Source organism: Xenopus laevis, chromosome 7S (assembly GCF_017654675.1).
Source record: "Xenopus laevis strain J_2021 chromosome 7S, Xenopus_laevis_v10.1, whole genome shotgun sequence".
NCBI classification, from domain to species: domain Eukaryota; kingdom Metazoa; phylum Chordata; class Amphibia; order Anura; family Pipidae; genus Xenopus; species Xenopus laevis.
In genome coordinates, this window is record NC_054384.1 from 57,790,355 (window position 1) to 57,811,764 (window position 21,410).

Here is a 21,410-nt window from a genome sequence, read left to right on the forward strand (position 1 = left end):
TTGCAGGCGCTAAGACCATTCAGCCTAGGAGCGCACAACACGAATATCTGGGCCTGGATATGGGATCTGTTATCCAAACCCTTATCCAGAAAGTCCTGAATTACATGAAGTCCATCCCCTATTGACTTCATTTTAATCTAATAATTCATCATTTTTAAATCTGTATTACCTGCCTAAGGTACATGAATCCATGAATCCATGAGTCCAAACATTTATGGACCTAACTGTATATGCATTTAAAGTTTTGAAAAGTAAGGGTCTCTTAAAACAATAAAAATGATGATAAAATAATTAATAACAAAATAAGTTCCAAAGGAAATAGAAATGGTTTGTTGAGACCAGTGCAAACATGAGATACAATGCAATAGAATCAGGAGGGGAGAATGGTGATCTATTCATTTATGGTAGAAAATAATACTAAGCAGAAGATTTGTAGGCCGCGCACTCCTGAGCACCAACACGAATCGCTCGTCTCCAAATATTTTAAAAAGGTAAATTCTTTATTAGGACATACGATCAATCAAACAAACAAAAAGCGTCTGAGGTCTGACGCGTTTCGTGATGATACACTTCCTCAGAGACCTGGAGGTCTCTGAGGAGGTAAATTCTTTATTAGGACATACGATCAATCAAACAAACAAAAAGCGTCTGAGGTCTGACGCGTTTCGTGATGATACACTTCCTCAGAGACCTAGGTCTCTGACTCGGGGCTGGCTGCACCCGGGTCACCTTTTCAGCGGGGTAAGATTCGTAACTTTACGTTTATTGTTCAACTATCTGAATAGCGGAACTGGAAAACCCGACGTTTATATTTAAGAGTGGGGTCCGGGGCATTACGCACCCGGACCAACCTATCTTTACGGTGAGCTGGGTCCAGTCAGCTTTAAGCTAATTAATTAGAATCTATACCCACATCATTGCTGTTTTTTATTAAGATTAAACAAAGCTACGGAGCCGGATCTGTTTTTCTGTGTATAGAAAATAATACTCTCTACATTATACAGTATGTGCATGTTCTATAAAATGTACAGTATGTGCTCAAACCAAAAAACACTTTCAGAATGGCAAACTCTCATGTAGAAAATATAAACTAAATAGTTGGAGACACTACCAAGATATTTATTTGGCAGATGTGTGCTGAACACCCCTATAGCTTGGCACAAGGTACAATGCATTGGAGTTCCCAATCAGTGTAGCAGTTTCCCCAAATACTGTAAAAGAAAAATCACAACATATTTCAGATTCCTCTCTTCTGATTCAACTCAGGGGTGATCCTACCCAATTTACCGCCCGAGGCAGCCTTTGTTTTTCTCGCCTCTAGTGCAGAGAGCGCAATTGCTCTCTTTGCACTAGAAGAGCTGAATTTCCAGGTTTAGTTACAAGGAGCGGCATTTTTGCCGCCACTGGCACTGCAGGCCACTACATCTGACCCTGCAAATACTAGAAGCAGCCCTGAAAATTCAGTCTTTGGAAAAACTATATCCAACATAAATGACTTTCCTGCTCCACATCTCTCACTAGCCTCAAATAAACTTACAATAACACACCTAAGGGTGGTGACACAAGCTTCGGACTCGGGGAGATTAGTCGCCCATCAACATAGAATAGAATGTGTTTTGTACTGTGCTCCCCTGAGGTGGAACTCATTAAAACTGAACACAGAGGAGTGCAGTTAAAACCCCACATGAGTAAGAGCACTTAGGGCTTTCACATGTACTAAATGTTCCATACATACCAGGGAAATAGATTTTTGAATATTTAGGATTTTAGGAAAAGCACACATGTAGACATGAGGACAGCTTTTTTTTCCCCTTTGATTTGACTTTATACTTTAAACTTTGTATAGTTTGGTAATAAGAAGTGACATGTTTCCTATTGGACAAATGGACTTTCTTGTTAGTTGAAAAAGAAACTTAATTCATTTGCTATATCATTTTTTTCCTAGGAAAGCATATTTTTTAATGTGTGGAAAAAGCTATTTTCTGTACAAATTAACAAGTTTTTTTAACCCACAAACCATTATTTTCCTCCAGAATTTCCACATAATTGCACCTGCACGAGGAGTTGCTACTACGTGTGTTAGCACATTGGGACATCTGTCAAACTTGAGAATTGCATCACTAACAAAACAACTAACAAAACAACATCAATGTGGGATCCACTGAGGCCATACCTGCCACCACAACCCTCCCACTGCCACGCATACCTTTTACTTTCTTCCTGTGCGGCTGTGAGCTAGTCCTGGTTGGTGAGTCCCACCAGGTCCTAGTGTCCTGCTGGCCCAGTCCGACTGTGGAAGATACAGGATGCAATGGCATCCCCCACAACTATAAAGAAGTATAAGTAGAATATTTGGACACAAGAGATTTTAATGAAAGTGCTACATCTGTGGCAGTGTTACCATAACTGAATTTCTGGCTACATTTATAAATTACCCTTGAAATGTGGTGCAATAGTACAACCATTCCATGTGCTTATAACCAACATTTATTTGATGATTAAACTACAAAAACTAAAATCTGTGACTTAATTTTTCTTCTGAGATTCCTGAAAGTGTTTGTTATAACCTGCACCAGGACCACAGTTGATGAAGTAGACCGCCTTAAAGTTTAACAAATTATAGAGACCCTTTTAGACCAATAAAACGCATATTGCATCCATTATAATGTAGGAAGTTGGGACTACTGGGAAACCAACTACAGGGATCTTATTTCTGCTAAAAATTTAATTTTTGTAATGAATGGGAAAAACTTTCTTATATTTACATTTTAAATCTAAACATTTGGAGATTTCAGAAATGAACCATGTTTTCACGATTGTTGGTCAGAGCTAATGGGAGCCAGAATGAAAAAGTCACTTCCCATGTGTACTTCTGTGCTAAGAACAGTATTTAGTACTTTGTGCCGGCTGATTTTTTTTGCGAAACTGTGGCAAAATTTTGCCACGGAAAATTTTGCTGTGTCAAAATTGTCGCTGAGACAAAAAAGTCGCCATAAGAAAAAAGGCCCATTTACTGTAATTCATTTGGAGTGAAAAAAAATGTTGTGCGCGTAAAAATTGTTGCGTGTTAATTTTTTTTGACACCCATTGACGTTAATGCATTTGAACAAAAAAGTCTCCAAGACAAAATTGTCACTGAGACAAAAAAGTCTCCATGAGAAAAACCACCCATTGACTTTAATGCAAAAATTGTTGCGTGAGTAAAAATTTCAGAGTTTCGTGAATTTTCCGGCAAAACATATTCACTAATCACTATTCAGCTGTCAACATTTGAGTTTACAGTAATATATCCTTATTAATCCCACACATTAAACAAAATAAGTTAAATAGCATGCCATTTAAAGTGGAAGGAAATAGTAACATTGTAAATGCCAGTCATTCCACCTCTAATAATGAGGGGGTTTAGAACATAAAATATGAAAAACATATCCCTATTGTTTGGATTATGCAGTCATTGTTAACATGCTATTTTTGGAATCATATTATTTATTCAATATCTATGGCCTGTTTAATACACAGGAAACCCATGCAACAGATAAATTAAAGGATCTATAATGTTAATTATTTCACCAAATGCCCCGTATGGCTTACTTCAGTAGGTAATGGACTGTATTCTAGACTCTTGCATGTACTGGTGGCTGGTGTGCACTGTAGTGCAGATTCAGTAATGATGAATAACAGTGGTTTATTGGAAATTGTATTACTGAAATATACAAGTGTCTTATAAGTATTTCAAGTTCAATCTGCAACAAGTTAAAAAAGTGTTGGGTTACAAACCTCGCATCTATAAACAAAACAAAAAGAAGGACGGAACTCCGGTAAAAAAGAAGCAGGTTTATTGCAGTATTCTGCAGTATTCTGCAAAAGTACGCCTTTCAAATTCAATCCCTTAATCACAGGCAACAAATCTCACATCCACAAGGTTCTGTAAAGATATCTTTAAAGGGGTAAACGAGGGGTGTATCTTGTGCTTGAATGGCTGCTCCCATGGCCATACAACAGCTTGTTTATATAAACTATATATGCGTTTCTAAAGCAAACACTCCAGTTTTACCAATACAGGACGCAAGTAGATTATATTGCCATTCCTTGAAAACACTTAAACACTTATTTTATTTTTTTGCTACTGTTACTTTATGTTAACTTTTAATATGTTATAGAATGCCCTATTCCTAGCAACTTTGCAATTGGTCTTTGTTATTTATTTTTTAGTGTTTATAATTATTTGCCTTTCTATTTTACATCTTTCCAGTTTTGAAAAGAGGGTCACTTACTCCGGCAGCCAACAAACTATTGCTCTGTGAGGTTACCATGTTGTTATTATTATTGTTACTAGTGCTTTCTTATCTATTTACTCCCTCTCCTATTCATATTCAATTCTCTCATTTAAACAACTGCATGGCTACTAAGGTAGACAAGGCCCTAACAATCAGATGCTGAAATTTTAAACTGAAGAGCTGGTGAACAAAATGCTAAACAACAGAAAAACCACAAGAAATAAAAAATGAAAACCAATTGCAAATTGTCCTCAAATATCAATGTCTATATAATAATTTGAGTTGTCAACTTTAGGAGAACAACCTCTTTAGGTAACTACTGCTACTCTTTCAGCTCCTCCTCTTTGGAATAAAAGAACCTCAAGCAATACTCACTCAGAACACAGATCTTCACAATAGATTCGAAATTCGATGGTTCATTCAGTAATAGTAGAACGTTATTGCTGAAGAGAATATGTTGGGAAACCGTTTCTACTGTAATGTATTACCCACCTATGGATTATAAATGGGTATCAGCTGAAAGCTGGACTAGGGCCCCAGCAAGACTAAAGGACAGATTTCTTAATATTCAGTGAGACTCTGATTTTTCAATATCTGCTTTTTTTTAATTTCACCATCTAAAACAGTGATGAAAAAGAATTAATCTGTCCATAAGTATGTTAGGGCTTTATGTTGTACTTGTTAGGGCCTTGATTGAAAGCAAGACAGAGTGATCAACCTCAAAAGATCAAGATAGACAAAGGATTATTAGCTGCTACATTATGCTTTCGTTTGGAATTTAAATCCAAAATAATTGGTAAATAGTGGGATAAATTCAATTTATCAAATGAAAAAAAAAAGATCTTTATAAACCATATAGGCTAGTTTTTATAGAACTGATCTAATATTTCAGTCTGCTTCAGGCAAAGGCACATATGTCTTCTGTAAACCAACTTCCAGAGGTTTAATCATTATCCTGGACGATGTCCCAGTTCCAGAAAGAAAAGTAGGGAGGAAACAAAAGACAAGGAAAATGGAGAATATAAGGTGGATTGGATAAAAAAAACTGTGGCATTGGTATAGATGGAAGAAATTAGAGTAACCTATTTTCCCTTATAAATACATTTATTATTAAACGAGGGTCTCGTTTACAAAAAAGGACAAAGTGAAAAAATTGTTGTGCTTCACTTTATATACAGCACTGTATACAGAAGGGCAGGAGGTTGTTGGCACACAGGCATCTCCTGGAATATTCAGTATTCAGAATATGCTAGCAGGCATCAAGCAATAGTTTTATGAACCAGGTGGCAACCCTAGTTGTGATTCTGCCATTCCATTCATGTTAAAAAGCTATTTGTCAAATTAAAGTGGGTGATTAAAGTGTGTTTAATTGGATGAGGGCGCAAGGGTGTCTAGTGCAGATGAGAGTAAAGACAAGGGACAGTTGAGGTTTCTAATATGAGAGATTTGATGTGCTGCTACTGCAGCACTGGGTTAACTGCATTAAGATGAGTCAATTCACTAAGAGAGGCCAAGTTGTCAGTGAGAGAAGTTTAGCAGTAGCTAGAGAAGCACAGGATGTGGGAGGGTCTTCCAGATTTTAAAAGGGAAAGTAAACTCAACTGGTACCACACGGATCACCATGGAAAATTTAAACAGTAGATTGTATTCACTGTACACACCAGAGGCTTTCCAATCAGCCACACATACACGCACCAGCATTTCCATCTGCTGACATGTTTATTACACATTTTCCTTCCAACCAGTTTCTCTTGAAGTAGGCACAACTTCCTTAGGACTTAGGATCCTACCTAACTGCCTAATGGTCCGGTATATGCTCCACCCATATCCCCCCACTCTCCAATAGTGGCCAGATACCCTCAGGGTGATACCCCTCCACTTATCCAGGTTAGGCCCTCTTTTATCCAAATCCTGGGATGATGCCTTGGTGTCCTTCCTACCTAGTCCTAAAGTTTCACTGGTTCCCTCACTTACGTGTCAGGGGTATCCATTACACTTAACTTAAAGGACTCTGCTTCCCTCTAGTGGTGATTTACATTCTAACATATATACATTTCACACACATGCACATTTCGTCACACAAAAAGATAACACCATTCCCACACACAACTCTTCATCCTACACATCCCCTTATAAGTTGTCAATAAATTGTCTTTCACATCTCCGGTCTGTTCTAAATGCTTCTTAGAGTAATTTATTTACAAGTATGGCTGCACACCTGGTACTCAAATATGTGTGTTCCCTTCACTGGCTCCAAATCTGCTTTCAATTAATAAAGAAAACTAACACTCACATACAAGGCCCTTAGTATTGAAGCCCCTCCCTATATTACAGCACTGACTTCAAAATACACTTCTTCATGCTTCTGACTTTGGCTTCTCCATTAAAACCCAACGATCCCTAAATGCCCACTTGTTTAGAAAAGTATATTAGGTGCCTCTTGATATATCAACTTAACATAAATCACTGTTTTCACCCATATTATTCAGCATAAAACTGACATTATTCTGTGTCCCTGTTGTGTAGATGGAAAGATGTTAGCGACTATGAATCTCTAGAGTTCTTATACCATTTGCTGTTGGCAATTAGAGGGATTTTTTTCTTACAATTTTTTGTAGCAATGATATAGTGCTACTTTCAGGAAAGTTTTGTCTAGGGGGGTTATTTATCCATCCTCGGGGGTTTAATCAATTCCAAAAAAATTAATGATTTTTTGAAAGTCCGATTTTATAAAAGAAAAATCACAAATTTTTCAGGATTTTTGCATTCGGAGTTTAGAAAATAACCCGCTAGGTGTCCTTATGTAACAATGCTCCTTTGCTATTTACCTTAATTTTCTATTTCTGGATCACACATTACTAACGAAATAACCCAGTCTGATCACTGACTTTATATTACCCTAGTGATCTGGAAATCTGAGACTGAAGCTTCTGGTTAAAAAAAAAAAAGGTTTGGAAGGCAGAGATAAATGTGCTGACTTTTTTGTGCTGCTTTTGGAAAAAATTAGTTATCACAATGACAGACAGTGATTTTATTGAATCTAGAAAATATATAGGATTTATAAACTCTGTGTAAGCTTAAGATGTTAAGTATTTTCACTGGAAACCTACAATTCTATCCTTTTTTTTTTAATTGCAAGTTTTCAACTAAACCATAAAAGCAAAAGGTAGGGCAATTTTGAGTTGTTATGCAATGCTAAAGCAGCTGGAAATAAAATAGCAGCAACACAACAGAAGTACACATTGTGCATTGTCAGCTTTATAAGCAAAGTGACACTCGGTCATCATGAAGACCCAAGAGTAACATGCATGGTTTAGCTGCAATGCTTGGTTTGTGGTTTCAAAACAAATTGGTCTCCTTTATCCATCAAGTGGAAGAATACATTATGTGCCTAAAACTCTTCAGCACACTGTCCAAGGCAACAGAGATTTGAAAGCTGCAAATTCATCCCACCTAAGTTTTTCTGCAGTTTCGTTAGAAACTACAGCGTCACATCGGCAAGACGTTAAATCCCCTTAAAAAGCAGTACTCGGGTCTGAAATTGGACTTTCATTAAGAATCAAAGATATTTTGCTGCTTGGTCAACCTCTAAATAAGGTCTGGTTGATGTCAAAATAAGGTCTGGTGATACAGAACAAAACAAAAGACATTGTTAGGGTTAAGGCACACAAGGTTGCAAAAGCCTTTAAACTGCACTTAACACAGGAAAATAGTTTCCCTCCCCAGATCTCCCTTCTGGCGTGGGCATCATAGCACTCACAGGTGCAGTTTGGGCTCTTTTAGTCTGCATCTTTGGACTGAGAAACAAATTTCCTTTGATATGAGCCCTTTAGTCTTCACCACTTTCCATAGAAGTAGTGGCAAGTGATCGCGCTGACATGAAAATGGTGCAAAATTGCGTCCAGTGGATATCCTGTGGATAACACAGCAACCCCCAGCACATAAATAAACATCTTGGCAACCCCCTAACACATATTTACAAATGCTACCATAACCCCACCAGGTTCACCTCCCACAGGCAGATCATGGCACACACAGACATAGCATGACACGCACAGGAAGCATAGGGCAGGCAGAGTATGGCACACACGAAGCATAGGGCAGCCAGAGTATGGTACACACAGGGAGCACAGGGAAGGCAGAATAGAGCAGGATACAGGGAAACCTATCAGGACTACTCATAGTAACATAGTAACATAGTAACATAGTAAGTAAGGTTGAAAAAAGACACATGTCCATCGAGTTCAACCTTTTTTTTTTTTTTTATTAACTACCTATCTGCCAGTTGATCCAGAGGAAGGCAAAAAAAACCCTCTGAAGCCTCTCCAATTTGCCTTAGAGGGGGAAAAATTCCTTCCTGACTCCAAAATGGCAATCGGACTAGTCCCTGGATCAACTTGGACTATGAGCTATTTCCCATAACCCTGTATTCCCTTACTTGCTAAAAAGCCATCCAACCCCTTCTTAAAGCTATCTAATGTATCAGCCTGTACAACTGATTCAGGGAGAGAATTCCACATCTTCACAGCTCTCACTGTAAAAAACCCCTTCCGAATATTTAGGCGGAACCTCTTTTCTTCTAATCGGAATGGGTGACCTCGTGTCAGCTGGAAGGACCTACTGGTAAATAAAGCATTAGAGAGATTATTATATGATCCCCTTATATATTTATACATAGTCATCATATCACCCCTTAAGCGCCTCTTCTCCAGCGTGAACATCTCCAATTTGGCCAGTCTTTCCTCATAGCTAAGATTTTCAATACCTTTTACCAGCTTAGTTGCCCTTCTCTGTACCCTCTCTAATACAATAATGTCCTGTTTGAGTGATGGAGACCAAAACTGTATGGCATATTCTAGATGGGGCCTTACAAGTGCTCTATACAGTGGAAGAATAACCCCCTCCTCCCTTGACTCTATGCCCCTTTTAATACAGCTCAAGACCTTATTTGCCCTTGATGCTGCTGACTGGCATTGCTTGCTACAGCCAAGTTTATCATCTACAAGGACTCCAAGGTCCTTTTCCATAATGGATTTGCCTAGTGCAGTCCCATTAAGGGTATAAGTGGCTTGGATATTTTTACATCCCAGGTGCATGACTTTACATTTATCAACATTGAATCTCATTTGCCACTTAGCTGCCCAGATTGCCAGTTTGTCAAGATCATGTTGCAAGGATGCCACATCCTGGATGGAATTAATTGGGCTGGATAATTTTGTGTCATCTGCAAACACTGATACATTACTTACAACACCCTCCCCTAAGTCATTAATGAACAAGTTAAATAAAAGTGGACCCAATACTGAGCCCTGGGGGACCCCACTAAGAACCTTACTCCAAGTAGAGAATGTCCCATTAACAACCACCCTCTGTACCCGATCCTGTAGCCAGTTTCCTATCCACGTGCAAACGACTTCATTAAGCCCAACAGACCTTAGTTTAGAAAGCAGTCGTTTGTGGGGCACAGTATCAAACGCTTTGGCAAAATCCAAATAGATCACATCTACTGCCCCCCCCCCACTATCTTAGAATCTTACTTACCACATCATAAAATGCAATCAAATTCGTCTGACATGACCTATCCTTCATAAAGCCATGCTGATTGTAGCTCATAATGCCATTCATTAGGACAAAATTTTGAATGTGATCCCTTAACAAGTCTTCAAATAATTTGCCCACCACAGATGTCAAGCTTACTGGCCTATAATTGCCAGGCTGAGATCGTAATCCCTTTTTAAATATTGGAATAACATCAGCTTTTCTCCAATCCATAGGCACCATACCAGATGACAGTGAATCTGAGAAAATCAGAAATAAGGGCTGGTCTAAAACTGAACTAAGCTCTCTTAGAACCCGGGGGTGTATGCCATCAGGCCCTGGAGCCTTGTTTACATTAATTTGTATTAAAGCTTTTTGAATCATATCCTGAGTCAGCCACTGACTAGATTGAGCTGAACCATTCGTGCAGTTATTAAGTGAGCCTGTGAACCCAGACTCCTCTATTGTATACACTGATGAAAAGAACTGATTTAACACATTTGCCTTATCTGTATCTGTTACAACCATACTGGTACCATTATTTAATGGAGCAACCCTCTCAACCTGCATCTTTTTACTATTAATATATTTAAAAAACTTTTTAGGGTTAGTTTTCACCTCCACCGCAATTAACTCTTCATTTATTTTCTTAGCCTTCCGGATTGCTGATTTACAACATTTATTACAGTGTTTATATTCATTAAATGCAGCTTCTGTCCCTACAGATTTGTAGTTTTTAAATGCCTTTCTCTTCTTTCCCATTAACTTCTTTACTTCTGTATTAAGCCACACAGGAGGATTCTTAGAGCTTCTACGTTTAGTCCTTAAGGGAATAAATTGAGAACAGTAATGATTTAATATCATTTTAAAGGACAACCATTTCTGTTCTGTGTTTTTAGCTGAAAACCTAATGCCCCAATCAATGCTCTGTAGGGCAGCCCTCAAGGCACTAAAATTAGCTTTTGCAAAATTCATGGTTTTTGTTGCCCCAGTATATTTTTGTTTTTTGCACCAGACATTAAATGATATAACATTATGGTCACTATTACCCAGGGGTTCAATAACTTGCACATTTGCTATAAGTTCTGGGTCATTTGAGATCACTAAATCAAGAATAGCATTTTTTCTGGTAGGCTCCTCAACAACCTGTGCTAAAAAACTGTTGTGCTATAAGTTTATAAACTTGTTCCCATTAACTGATCTAGCAGTACCGTTGCTCCAGTCAATATCTGGGTAATTAAAATCCCCCATTATCATTACTTTACCTAAACTAGCAGCCTTTTCTATTTGCATTAGGAGCTTTGTCTCTTCCTCCTCACTTACATTAGGGGGTCTATAGCATACTCCTACAATTAATTTGCTGGATTCTTTACAATTGGTGAAGAACTCCACCCATACGACTTCTGCCCCCTCATTTTCTAACATAACCTCCTCCTTTATATGAGCTTTTAAATCCTGCCTAACATACAGACACACCCCTCCTCCTTTTCTATTGCCTCTGTCCCTCCGAAACAAAGTATAGCCACTGATATTTACTGCCCAGTCATGCGACTCATTCAGCCATATTTCGGCCACACCAATCACATCATATTTTCCTTCCATCACCAGCAGCTCCAGCTCTCCCATTTTACCAGTCAGACTTCTTGCATTTGTAAACATACATTTAATACTGGTACCATATTGAACATATGACATGTGGTCCTCCCTATCCTTAACAGTACCCCCAGCCAAATCTCCTCCCCCATTTTCCCTTTCTTTGCCCACTATCTCATCTAACCTGTCTACCACTGAATCTTTTACTGAACCCTCCAATCCCACACCTAGTTTAAAATCTCCTCTAACCCTCTAGCCATCTTCTCTCCCAAAACAGCTGCCCCATCATCATTGAGGTGCAGCCCATCCCTAGCAAAGAGCCTGTAGCCGACTGAAAAATCAGCCCAGTTCTCCAAAAACCCAAACCCCTCCTCCCTACACCAATCTTTCAGCCACACATTAATCTCCCTACGCTCCCGCTGTCTCCTTAGCGTTGCTCGTGGCTCAGGTTATATCTCTGAGAAAATTACCTTGGAAGTCCTCGCCCTCAGCTTTGAACCTAGTTTTTTAAAATCATTTTTGAGGACTTCACCACCTCCTCTAACTTTGTCATTGGTACCTATGTGTACCAAGACCGCTGGGTCTTCCCCAGCCCCACCCAATAATCTGTCCACTCGTTCCACCACATGCCGAACCCTAGCACCAGGCAAGCAGCAGACTGTTCGGCATGTAGGGGCCTTGCGACAGATTACCCTATCCACCTTTCTAATAATTGAATCCCCTATAACTAGAACCTGCCTTTCCTTCCTTGCACTCCCCCCACCACCCGTATTAGAGCCACTGCCTCCCGGGGTGCTCCGAGAGTCAGCCTGCTCCATACACGCCAGTTCGGAGTTTTCCTCCCCAGCATCTTCAGCCAAAACGGCGAATTTGCTGTTTTGGACAAACTGTGGACCAGCCCCCCTACTCTTCTGTCCCCTACTTCCCCTCTTGACTGTCACAAACCTTCCTCCCTCATTAGCCTCCACTGCCCCTTCTCCCCCCCCCCCCACTCCACTAGCCCCTGCCAGTGGTTGCTCTGCGAGCCTCCTGTCATTCCCCTTGTTTGCCGATGCTCTCAGTGCTGCAAGTTCACCCCTTAGAGTCTGCAGCTCAGATTCCAAGATGAAAACCCACCGACATCTCTCACATGTAAATACTGCATGGAACTGCTGCTCCAACACCACATACATGTGACAAGACACACACTGAGTAATACCAGCAAACCCACTCATATTTACACTGGGTACTTACAGTCTCCCAAATGTAATTCCTCACCAACACCTTTTCAGTTTTAAACGCCTTAAGGTTTTTAACGCTGCTTAACACTTAATTCACATGCAACACTTCGATCACATGCAACACTCGCTAAGCAGCTCCCACACTCGCTTTGCCTTCACAAGTGTAAGGTTTCAACCCAGATGAACAGTTCATGCTGTGCTACATATAGTGACACAATGCTGGTGCACCTCCAGCAGTTTGTATGAGGAGGTGTGAACAGATGAACAAAGTGGGCACTTTCAGTCTTGGTCTGAGCTGTGAACAGTACAGGGCTTTAGGGGTGGGAAACAATAGAGGTGTCACAGGTGTGAACAATGCAGGGGGGAAGTAAAGGTGTGAACAATCAGGGTCGAACTGGGCCGGCGGGACACCTAGAAAAAACCCGATGGGCCCCGGCCGGGCCAGACCTGCTCCGTTGGCTGCCGCACAAAGAACTTCACTGCGACGGCTTTCATGCTGGAAATGGTACACTGGCCCCTCTGATTTTTTGTTCGGACATAGCACAGTCTTGTTTAGCCACTGCTTAGGCAATGAGCAAATGAGGGCAGTGCCTATAAAAAGCCTTCCCTGACTGTTTATAGGTAGGGAAACAACAGAAAAGTTAACCCCTACCATTGCTGGACCAAACCTGACACCCTTTATGTACCCAGTTTTACTGTGGTTTCCGTAACATGTGGAAAACCTTTGCCTTTCATTGAATTACACAGTTGATCTCATAATGCCTTACAGGTACAAATTTGTAAGAAAAGGTTTTCTTTTGAAGAGCAATTGTTTAGTAAATTACGGCTTTGTTTTATTAGGAGTGTATGCAGTTGCATTTAGTCATTTGTTGTCAGTCCAATGAGAAATAACCTCTATTTTTAGCTACCAGACCCCTATCAGTTCTAGTTTATCCTTCCTTTAGTATATTACTAAACGGTATGTCTGTGCCATGGCTTGCATCTCTCAGGGTCACACAAAGCGTCACTGAGTTTATAGCAAGAGAAATGAGTTATTTCTAAGTCATGTAGAAAACTGGGTTAGTAGAATGACCTTCACATTGTAAACTACCACACAAGATTACTGAAGAGTGACATAGTCTCTTTTGGTTAAAATTATATAAAATATTACATAGTAATAAATATATTGAATTTAATGGGAAGGTTTCATTGCCTTAACTGTGTAAACATGGGGAAAAAATGGCTCATTGGTTACCTGACTCAAGTAAACCAGGGTATACATGCCTTTGTGATGCCAGTATCAGCTCTCTTTAGTCTTTTGAAGTTCTAAACTATTTTAAAATCTGCAGTGCAGAGGTTTCATCTGTCCATAAGAGTCTCTGTGCAGTACCTCCTATATCACATACCTAGTTTTGTTGCTTCGAGTCAGATGCTCTCAATCCACACCTTCAGATTCCACAATACTAACTCCAGAAATGAGGACAGGGGAAGGATTGTGTAAATAGGAAGGAGTGACGGTAATGGGAGATGATGGATGACCAAACAAAGGTTAAAGGCAGCATCAAGGTCAAGTATCAGGCCGAGGTCAGTTCAGGCAGCGAAGAATAGTAAACAGGAAACAGGCCGGGTCAGGTCAGGCAGCAGAGAGTCGAGAGTCAAAACAGGACTAAGTCAAACCAGAGAATCAAATAGGAAAACAAGAACAAGGCTTAGTATCTGCAGGAGCAAAATATCACTTAGAATTCTGTCGCTGGCAAGGAGCATGTGCCAAATTGACGCATGTGATGGATCAACGCACACCTGTGAAAGTCTTGATGCTGGTACATCATGACACCTGTGTTCACCAATGACGTTGAACTGGACATCTGAACCTGCTCAGGACAGCAAATCATCGTGGGCGAGAATGCGCTGACAGGTGAGTGTCTTTACAATGAGATTACATTAAAAGAAATACAATAACGACTGGGAGAAATGCTATGTAAAAAAAAGTTTACATTGTTCCTTGAAAACAGATATCACAAAAGAGTGAAGGGTAGCACCTTCCATTAATAGAAATATGCAAACAGGTTAGTGGTGTGATCGTACGAATTGCCCATCAACTAAAGGTGGCCATAGACGCACAGATAATTTCGTACGAAACGAATTTTCGTCCGATATTCATTGCGTGTATGGTGGAAAAAGAGCCGACCGATATCGGCAGAAGACTTGGATATCGGTCGGCTCGTCGATCGGGCTGGACGGAAAATTTTGATCGGGTGCCTTTGAAGGGACCCAAACATCGCCCATTGTTAGTGCTGAATCGTCAGATACAGGTAGAATTCTATTGTTTCTTCCCGTATATCTACCTGTATATCTGACGATTCAGCCCTACACGTGTGTATTGAAACGAACGATCTTTCTTGGAAAGATCTTTTCCAAGAAAGATTGTAATTGTTACGTCTATGGCCACCTTAAAAAGACCAATTTGCCAGGAAAACAAAGGGTAGCTGCCTGCTTGGCCCTGCAAACATAGATAGATTGCACTGGGACCGACAAAGATTTTTTTAACCTGGCCGATCAATTTCCTGACAGATGTCGGCCGAAAAATTGTAAGATGTTCGATCGTTCAAATCCCACTAACCGCACGATAATTTCGAAGGATTGGTCGGACTTCACTAAAATTGTTTGGCAAGAGAAATCTTTGTTTCTATGGGCACATTAAGACCCATAAGTTGCACCTTCCCACTAAATCAATCTGAAATCCCACCTCAGCAGGCTGGGCCTGTACTATCCTTTATGGGTACTTCGAATACCGCACCGTAATATACCTGGGGGACGAGCACAGCTGAAGAAGGGTTGGTGCGGGAGGAAGCGGGTGATTTGTGCTATACCTTTTCCCTCCACTACTGGGACCTAGCTAATTCTCCTTCACAGCACACAGCAGTACGCACACATGAAAGGAGTTGTGCGGCTGCAATCGGGGGTACGGTATTCGAGGAACCATAAAGGATATTATGGGCTGAGCCCGCTGAGGGTAATTGACTACACCATGGGGGTACTGGGTGGTTGAATCTCACGGGCAGGGCTGGTCCTATCAAATGTGGGGCCCAATTCGGACCATGTTGGCGGGGCCCCTAGACAAAGTGTTGCTGGCTACTGACACGCCAAGTATTTAGGAAAATAAGGGCATACAGGCACAAAATAGAAAGGAAAGGGGCAGACAAGGTAAGAGAGTGAGAGGGATGAAATAGGGGCACATAATAGGGGCACACAGGGTAAGAGAGAGAGGGAGGAAATAGGAGAGTGGACTGGGTCAATTAGTTTGGGGCAGGCTGGGCCAATTCAGCTTGGGAGCAGGCTTGGTTGGATTGGGGGCAGGCAAGACCTATCAAGGTTGGAGGAAAGCTGGGCCTATGAGAGTTGGGGGCAGGCTAGACCTATGGAGTTGGGGGATAGGCTGGCTTATCAGAGTTGGGGGTGGGCTAGACCTATGGATTTGGGGATGGGCTGGACTCTCAAAGTTGGGGGCAGGCCAGGCAGCCTCATGTGCTGAGGGAAAAATTATCTGTGCTGCCCTGTGGTGCGGGGCCCCCCAGAGGTGCGGGGCCCTATTGGGCCCAATTGGTCCAATAGGCCTAAGGCCGGCCCTGCTCACGGGTACCCTATCATTGGTTTAATTAGTGTTATGTGTGGGGGATGTAAGCCGCACAAGAGCAACTGTGCTGGTGTCATTTTTACAGTACTGGATCAAGAACGCATTGAGAGATCCATGCAGATAGAAACAGCGGTGCTATAATCCAAGCCCATATACCGCTGACCGTACCTTGCCACATGATTCAACCACAGATTGCTTTAGCTGATATTGTACTAACTGTGATTACTAATACAGTCTCAATTCGGCTGTATATATATAGTTCATAAGCTGAAGACCTTGAACAGCATATTATTTTATTTGATTCTAAATAAAGGTTAAGTTTTATCTTAATGTCGTGTGGGATTTCAGATTGATTTAGTGGGAAGGTGCAACTTATGGGTCTCACTTTTTCTCTTCTGACCTGTCTTTATAACAGATGTAAAGTGGTATATAAATGAAATTCATAAAAAATCCTTCATACAATCTCCCTTAATGGCAACTTGTCCTGAAGGCTTGATATGCCAAAGTGTTTTGTAACACTGTTAGTTTGACGCTCACTTTAGATCTGCAGGAGCTCATATTTTAAGTAAATGAAGTAGATATGAACATCTTAAGCAATAAATATTTTTAGTGATTACATCTGAAAAATTTCACAAAGCAAAAAAATCTGGATGTACCACCTTCATTCATATAGTAGCACATTTCTGACTTGTTGTTGCTCTTCTTATTGGCATATGGCTTGGAACATTTGGATTAGCAGGATACTTCAATCAATCTCCATCAATCTCCATCTAATTTTTTATTGTTTAAACATGTGACTTATAGCAACAATTACAAATAAATATATTGAAAGCTCTGCTACCCAGCAACACAAAAGTGCCTAAAAGTATTCTGTGAATGAAGAAATTTGTCATGTGTTTGTCATGCTCTGAGAATCGCCAATGTTCTTTTTTTTACACTTTATTTACATTTTTAGGGCTTCAAGGAATAGGCACATTTCCTACACTACATATAAGGATATTTTGTACTCTACCTTTAACAAGCAAAGTGAACACCTCCTAAATGTTTCTGAATAATTTATTAAATAAACAATTATATAATGTTAGGCAGCCCCCCAAAATCACTTACCTGATACACCTGTTTAAAGAAAACTTCATCTGGCTGAGGTACTTGTGATTGAACATCCCAGTGTGGTCTTATTCCACTTCTTTGTCCTTCAATGGCCCCTGTCTGATGCATGTACAGTAAAGTAAAAAAAAAAAAAAATCAGTTTTTTTGCTTAACAAACAATCACTCTGTGGTGCTCACTCAATCGGGCCGGTACAGTTTTGAACTTACAAGGCATAGACCAAAGATATCAGGTAAGTAAATTAAAATCACAGAGGCTGCATAACATTTAGCACTCCCCACCGATTCAACATTTCCTTTTTTTAATTATAACACTGTAAAAAGTTGAACTTGTCAACTTGTTTGTTCATTACATGTGATGGAGTCCTTGAAAACATACAAAATATCATTCAGCAGGAAAATGTAATCTCCAGGGCTCCAGCATCCTGATCTAACATTACAATAGTTACTCCTCTTTTTAAATATACACTAAATGCCTTCAAGCACCTTGACCCATTTTTAGCCAAAAGTATCAGGATACTGCATTGAATATGATGTCCTCAGTTGGGATACTCACGGCTGACTTCCAAACTGTCTCTGGAACCAGTCTTAGCCTAAGATCTATTCTAAGAAAAAATTTTTATGGGTGATAAGAGGGAAACATAACGATGTACAATGCTAACAGCAACATCAGCCAGACCCAACTGAACAACTTTGGGACTGTGAGTCAGGCTTAATCCCTGATATCAGTGCCCAACCCCACCAATGCTGTTGTGATTGAATGGAAACAAATCCCACCAAAAGTGTTCTAATATCTAGTGGAAAGCCTTCCCATAACAGTAAAGATTGTTATATCGCAACTGTATCATATTAACAGCTTTGGTTCTGAAATTAGATATTGGACAGGCAGGTGCCCAGATACTTCTGGCCACATAGTGTATCATAGAAATCGAATGGAAATTTTGTTTCCAAACCTTTACACCATGATGAAAATGTGATGGGTTGAGAAAAATCTGCCCTGACCCGCAAAAGAGGAGGGGCAGGCAGGAGCACATCTATAAAACTGGAAGCCAGCAGTGTAAGGTCACGAGCAGGGAGATCAGGCGGAAGAGCTCAACCCGAACCAACCCACAAGAGGTGGACAGAGGTCTGCCTGAACCCACCCGACCCGGGTATCGGCTGGCTTACACATCACTAGTGGGGAATTGTCAGCTGTCAAGCACAGAGCCTTCTGACTCTATTATGATATATTTCTTTTTTCATACTGGTTGTATTTGCAGTGGTTTTTCTCCCATATGCAAGGCTATATATGCTGGTGCTTTATAAATTATATGAATAATAGCAAGCACAGGATTTGAGCATCCATTCCCCTGATTACATTAGTTATATCCCAGTGGAACAAATTAACAGCATTTATGTCTTTTCCATGTTTGTAGTTCACTCACTCTTATTAACCCTATTGAAATCTACAATGTATTAGTTAATATAAGTACAAATACACTGCTCTCGTATAGTCTAATAATGGGGTCATTCTTAACAGCTAGTTATCTTCAACTGTAATGAACTTTTTTTTGCATTTAATGCTTTTGGATTATTAAATGTTATTAGTTGTTTGCTTATATTCATAGATAAATCCCTGGGGCTTATACCAGTGTAGTGCACCGTTCTCTAACTATGAGCTCCACTCCCAATATTGTGCTCAGGAGGAGACCTTAAATCTTATGGAGTAAGCTCTCGCAAACGGTGTGGAGGCAGGGTGTAGTGTGACTGTAACTTGATACAGGGTGCAATAATTGGGTGCCAGTGGTTCTTATAACTTAACCAAATAACATATTTATTAATCAGGAACATCCACACTGGAGTGCACATATATATATAACAACCAGGATCATACATCAACAGTGGATAGGCATATACTTACAGCACCTTTGGTCAGTATCAGTCCCGCAGGGAAGAGAACATATACCACAGAAGTTGCTCGGGGCACACCCAGCTTTCAGCCTTTTCCCTAAGTGGAACCTGAGGGGAATCTCTACATCCCTAGGTCTGTACACTTAGTCCCTTCTTCTGGGCAATTAGTACCCGAGATCATAATCTCACTCACAATCCTCGGAAGAGCCTCAAACTTCCCAGGTAAATAAACTGTCACTCCAAGAGTGACCTCTTAAAGTAAGTAGCCTCTCCTGGCTAGACCTAATCAGGCTAGGTTCCACTGGAGTCCTGTGTGCCAAGACTAACACAAAATGGACCAAGAACGCATGGCTGCCTGGACTTTATCATTTAGCACAGTGCCATCTACTGGTCACTATTGTGAACACCAAGGGGCATTGCTTTAAGCATGGAATAGGAAAAGATCTCCCCTTCTAACTGTATTTTAGGACCCAGGTAGGCGTCTATAACACTATGGGACTACTTGCTAAATAATACTGGGAGACTAATTCACCATTTAACCTCTCTGCGTTAAATCACCCCAATGGCTTTAAATCCCTAGCCTTTCTCCTTTTTCTAGTTGATGGGCAAAAGCCCATGTATCTAGTTTAAGTATTTACATAGCCAGTTTTGTTGGTCAAAAGGTGTTATGACCACTTCTACCACACTTCAATTTAGTGTTTGGAAAGGGGTGGATCTTCCTCTTTGGCTGCTGGTGTCCTAACCATCTGGATGTGCCCATTGAGCCTGGGTACACCAAGGCCCAGTAAAGCCATTGCCCTAAAGGGACCAGCACCGTTAGTGTCTGAGTCGGGGTCAGGGACCAGAGAGCCCCGTGAATGAGGTTAGCTAGTACAGGATATAGCTGTTATAGACTCTCTAGGAGAATAAAAGGAGTACTGATAACAAGAGCAGCTTTGTGCTCCATCAAGGATCTGTAGCAGGGAGTAGCTTCCCAAGGCTCCTAGATTGCCTTTAGTGAAGGGACCACAGTTGCATAGGGTGTCAGGCTTAGACACCTTCTCCCTGACCATTCCACTGGTTGGGATCCAGACAACTTAAAGGTATACTGTATCTGCCTGGTGATGTTCCTTACTGCTAGACTTAAATGCCTTATGGGAGTCATATTCATCAGCTGTGTCATCCTTTGTCTGTTTCAGCCTGCTAATACTACTTGCATTAACTTCCTGACTGTAAGTAAACCTGTGGTCATTTGTCTAGAACAAATAAATTACTCCTTTGTTTCCCCATAAGAACCTCCTGTCGTCCATTATTCCTATTTTTACCGCAAAGTAGCCTATGAGTTCTAGTAACACTACACCATTCCTGAAATCGTCCACTTAACGAAGGCCCTAGCCTGAAGTGTTTGAGTCACATGTAACCCATGCTCCTCTCACTAGCTGGACATTAACTCCTTTTGGTCTGTATAGCCCAACACAGGCACTGCTGAACCTCTAGCAAAATTCTCATCTACACAGTTTCCTAGCTGCTACTGATGGCCCAGCAAGCACAGCATCGCCATGCTGTCCCAACTTAGATCGTCCCAAATCAGTGTGCTGTGATCCCTAACATAGCAGCATCCTACTGACCAATGTTAATTTTCCCTGAGGGCAGATGCCAGGTTGAGGCTGCCCAAAATATAAATGTCATGATAGAGTAACATGATAGAGACAGCTAACTTAATGGTGGTAATGAATTAATCTTGATAAAAGGTCAACGACTGAAAAACCCTCACAACTGCACTTCTGTGTGTTTCGAAGTCAGTATGAGCAGTAGAGGGCAGTCAGGGGATTTTTGCCACTAAAAACTGCCACATTGAATTAGCCTGTGTTCTATATAATTTAAGATAAAAAAAATTAAAGAAAAAGGTAAAATTGTTTTTCTTAATTTAATAAAAACATATTTTTGAACAAAAGTTCTATGTGTTTTGCTCATTTTGAAAAAAGCAGCATGTATTAATTGATAGAACACAGATCATGCCAACATTCTGGAAATTGAAAGAGGGACACGTTTTTTTGACCACACAGCTTTTTGCAGCCACACCTCCTAATTACCATGCACATTTTACAAAATTTGCCAGGTTATGAAAGTTTGAACACATTTCCTGTAGTCTTTATGTTTTATTATTATTTTTTGACTAATGAAGGTAAATTG